Source organism: Otolemur garnettii, unplaced genomic scaffold, assembly GCF_000181295.1.
Source record: "Otolemur garnettii isolate 467f Iridium unplaced genomic scaffold, OtoGar3 scaffold00001, whole genome shotgun sequence".
Classification (NCBI taxonomy): domain Eukaryota; kingdom Metazoa; phylum Chordata; class Mammalia; order Primates; family Galagidae; genus Otolemur; species Otolemur garnettii.
The window spans coordinates 65,997,550-66,002,350 of NW_003852396.1; the positions used below are offsets into that span (position 1 = coordinate 65,997,550).

Here is a 4,801-nt window from a genome sequence, read left to right on the forward strand (position 1 = left end):
TGGGAATCTAAACTATTAATGAAGAAAATATATACATATATATAGACACATACACATATACTTTTTTTGTTTGTTTGTTTTTAGAGACAGAGTCTTAGTTTATCGCCCTCGGTAGAGTGCTATGGCATCACAGCTCATAGCACCCTCCAACTCCTGGGCTTAGGCGATTCTCTTGCCTCAGCCTCCCAAGTAGCTGGGACTACAGGTGCCCACCACAATGCCGGGCTATTTGTAGAGACAGGGTCTTGCTCTTACTCAGGCTGGTCTCATACTTCTGAGCTCAGGGCAATCCACCTGCCTTGGCCTCCAAAAGTGCTAGGATTACAGGTATGAGCCACCTTGTCCCGCTCCTTTAATTTTTGAGTCTTCCTACATTCTCACCCCTATCAAAACCATCATTTAATGTTCCATTCTATTAGGGTAACAAGTCAGTCAGGTAGTTAGTCAAGTTCTTTTATTAATATTGTTTGATTTGAGGCGCCTGTTGCTCAGCAGGTGGGGCACCGGCCCCATATACCGAGGGTGGCAGGTTCAAAACTGGCCTCAGCCAAACTGCAACAAAAAATAGCCGGGTGTTGTGGCAAGCCCCTGTGGTCCCAGCTACTCAGAAGACTGAGGCAAGAGATTGCCTAAGCCCAGGAGTTGGAGGTTGCTGTGAGCTATGTGATGCCACAGCACTCTACTGAGGGCGATAAAGTGAGACTCTGTCTCTACAAAAAAAATAATAATAATAAAAAAGAATATTGTTTGATTAAGTAGGTTTTCCATTATAAGAAAATATTATGAGATACAAATACGTTAACAGTTGACCCTGAGGGATAGGACACTTGGCTGTCATTGAAGGAAAGATGGAAATCACAAGACCATCGAGTCCCTTTTCTTTGGAATTGACTGTGCCAATCTGTCCATCATCTTATTCTCATAAAAGCAAAATCAAAAATGATTAGCACAGCTTTTTTTCCCCAACCAGGATAATGCAGTACTTCCCCCAAATGAAGCACTATGATTGCAACCTGCCTACATGTCTTTTCCTTTCTAAAAAGCTTTCACTTGCACAATCTCTGTTGCTCCCATGCCAAGCCCTATCATGTTCAAAAGTAATATTTTTATTTCCACAGCCTATATAGGGTTTTATCTGTATCTTTCTTATGGAATATTTCCAAATAATTTTGTTGTACTACATAGTGACAGAACCGTCTCTCTTAGACTTAGGGCTCCTTAAGGCTAAAGGAACTTAGTTATCACATGAGCCACCAGGATTGATCTTCCCCAAATCTTATAAGGCAAAGAATGGAATTAATATCTATTGCAACTTTTCAGAGAGGTTAAACGCATGCTCAATGTTTGATATGGGAGATCAGCGTTCCTGAGTAGTGGGTACCTCTGATTGCAACAACGTCGTGCATGCAATTATAACTAGAATCTTAGAGCCCTTATCTGTTGAATATGTGTGTCAATTCTGGTTATTTGGAGGGCCACACGAGAATTATGAATGAAGCTATTGTTAAAATTTGGTATGTGGATGTGCATGCATGTTCGTGTGTATGTAGGAAGGGCCAAATTTTCATTTCACAAGCTGCCATTTTGTGTCTTAACAGATACAATGCATATAATTACTGGATTTGGCTCTGGAAAGAATGACATCTTCATTATAAGCACAATAGGCAAGGCATAAACATGGAAGGAAAGGGATCCTGCCCATATTTACTAACAAACAGCTAAACAAACAAAACCCTAGGCAGTTCCTTTCCTTGTAAAAAAACGGCAGCAGCAGCCCTCCATATATCAAATAACTCCGTCTCCCAGAAATCATTTCAGCTTCAGAAAGAAAGTCAGTATTCATGAACTTGTCACCCAAGCCTTGATCAATCTTAATATATTGCACAGAACTTTCCATGTGGCTGAAATGTTTATTTTTCTCCCTCCCCTTTGATATTTTTGCAAATGGATTCATTTGAAGGTAGAAATAAGGAGTGTGGATGAGGGAACATAAGCTGTTTTCCAGGCTGTGGGAAATTGTCAATCTGATACAATTTGCACAAAGCCAGACATCATGGCTTCAAAGGAAAAGAGAATCCAGAGTTTTGCAAGAGCTAATTTTCTGATAATTAAAACAGCCTTGCTTTCCTAAAAAAAGAACTTTATTTTTAAAGAATTATAAGACTCCATTAGTCATGGCTGATACAAATGAGGTCGGACTTCATCAGCTAAGCGTGTAGCCATGCATTCATCCAAGCTCCTGGTCATCTGAGGTTAATTAATGATTTATTGAGTGTTTCTATGTCACTTGGTTCACACTCAAATGAACAGTTAGAACCACAAAAAAATTAGACTTCACTTTAAAGACAGCATTTCATCCAGGTCCACAGAACTCTCTGTATATGGCAGTCCGAGGCACTAAACCTTGGAACCTCTGGAAAGCAGTCCCAGTGAAAGAAATTAACTTCTAAGGGAGCCCACAGCACTGTCACCTGGCTCTGCAGGTTGGCAATACCGCCAGGCACTGAGGATTCCCTACCAGGCTACAGTTGTACATCAGTCTATGTTCTGCCCTCAGAAGCTTTCTGGACTATGACTAATTTCTGTCCTACATTGTATGAAAATTACAGAGAAAATTAAATCATGACTTTATGCACATACAGAACTGAACACGAGTTCAAGAGTTTTATTTTGCTCGCATGATAAGAGGGAGCCAAGCAGATGTTATACTAGTTCAAAAGAAAAAGTCAAGACACTATAAAATTACATGGAGTAAAGAAATGCAAAGCTAAATGTTAAATGAAGATAAACCGATCTTCCCACTGGGAGGAAGAGAAGTCAAATGAAAGTCTACTGGACGAGACAGAATTTGCAGGCCAATCAGTTACTTGCAATTTACAGACATACGGAATAGCTCAAAGACAATGACCAAGACTAGCACAGAACAGCTTGGACTGGCGTGCTGGAGATGATGAATATTTCTCCGTCAAAATACTAAATTTTTTTGACAATATGTTCCTAATATCCCACATGCAATTCTACGTAGAACACAAAACAAAGCAAAAAAAGCCCTGAGAACTGAACGCTATTTTTCCTGTGCGTGGTGCTTTTATTCCCCTTAATGTGAAAATACATTTATTTTGCTGCATAAATATTAATGTGTCTTATTACAAGTATTGCCCCAGGGGGTGTTACATAATATACACTATATGTACATATTAGCTTCTTAAAACCAGAAGTCTTCTGAGTTCTAGAACCCCCTTTATGACGTTTTGGAGTAAGCTCATGCTTTAACCAATTGTGCACATTTCTTCCAAATTTTATATACAGTGACTTCCATTTGGTAAAACAAAATTAGCCAAAGGAAGATATTTACAGAAGAAAACAGTCAAGTGCTACAATTTGGGGCTTCCTTGTGTGTGTGTGTATTTCCTTCCTGAGAGCCAGTTGTTCAACATTTGCAAGTGCGTTAGATTCCCTAAGGGTTCAGAGAAATGACTGTGCCCCTGTAACCCAGCAATTTGCATAGGAGACGTGAAGATGAGTAAGCTACATTCCTTGTGCTTAAGGGACTAGTGAAGCCCTTGTGGTTTGGTAAATAAACTTATATATTTATAAACATAAGGTTGTTCTAGGGTTTATGCCTCTCTCAAGGGAGCTGCTATTCACAACAGCCCGTGCCTTCTGTCCATCAAAAGATGAACTAGGGCCTCGCCTGTGGCTCAGAAGGGTAGGGCACCAGCCCTATATGCCAGAGGTGGTGGGTTCAAACCCAGCCCTGGAAAAAAAAAAAAAAAAAAAAAAAAGATGAACTAGATCTTAGCAAGGAGGATATGAGAATGTGAGGGCTCTACTCCATATTTCAAAGGAAATAAATAGTACCCAGTATAGAGGATTTAACTGGAACGTGGACATGTGTACATTTTACTTAGTAATAAGTTGTGATAAAGGCTAAAATATTTACTTCAAATAATGATTTTTGTGTGTGTGTGGAGAGAGGATTACATAATCAAAACACAATTTGGGAATTTTCTATTTACTTCCCATTGTAAACATTGGCCTCTTCTTTAATGGGGCATTTTGTCATCTATCAGAAATATTGACCGTGTTCCTGGTACTTTGATAGGTATCAGAGATTCAGCCACACATACACTTTGTCCTCTGCTCCTAAGGGATCTTTATCATAGTGAGAAAGAATAATGTAAGCACATAATCAGGATAAGACACTATGGTACTTGATCAAGGGGAAGGGCTGGGCTGGAAAATAACAGAAACAATTCAGTCTGCAAAGAAAGAGGTGGGCAAATGGTTTCAAAGATACCACGAAGGAAAAATAAGGAAAAATCAAACTTTGCCTAGGAGGAAGGAAGGGCCTACTAGTCAGAGACGAAGGTGTATACAAACTTGTACAAACAGGGTGGTGTCTGTGGCTCAAAGGAGTAGGGCGCCAGCCCCATATGCGGGAGGTGGTGGGTTCAAACCCAGCCCCAGCCAAAAATTGCAAAAAAAAAAAGCAATTGCACACTTACACAATACAGTATCCTATGGAAGGAGGTAAAAGACGGTTTTGAGAAAGAGATGGGAGTGTTAATATTTCTATCGGTCTTCATGAAAGAGACAAATTAATTTGAGATTTAAGTTATAGTTTTTGAGGCCTTCTGTCTAAAGATTCCATTAAGCAGAGGAGAAATCTTTCTTATTTATTTATTTATTTATTTATTTATTTTGAGACGGAGCCTCAAGCTGTCACCCTGGGTAGAGTGCTATGGCATCACAGCTCACAGCAACCTCCAACTCCTGGGCTTAGGCGATTCTCTTGCCT

General features: G+C 39.8%; 1 protein-coding gene and 1 non-coding gene across 2 annotated transcripts in view; both read right to left on the reverse strand.

Moving 5' to 3' along the window:
• The window catches only part of LRRC4C (leucine rich repeat containing 4C), a 166,182-nt gene that overhangs the window by 77,302 nt on the left and 84,079 nt on the right, over positions 1-4,801 (reverse strand). The window lies entirely within an intron of this gene.
• LOC111724600 lies at positions 886-1,020 on the reverse strand. The gene has a single exon (XR_002772876.1). It is a non-coding gene; the product is annotated as a small nucleolar RNA SNORA69 (small nucleolar RNA).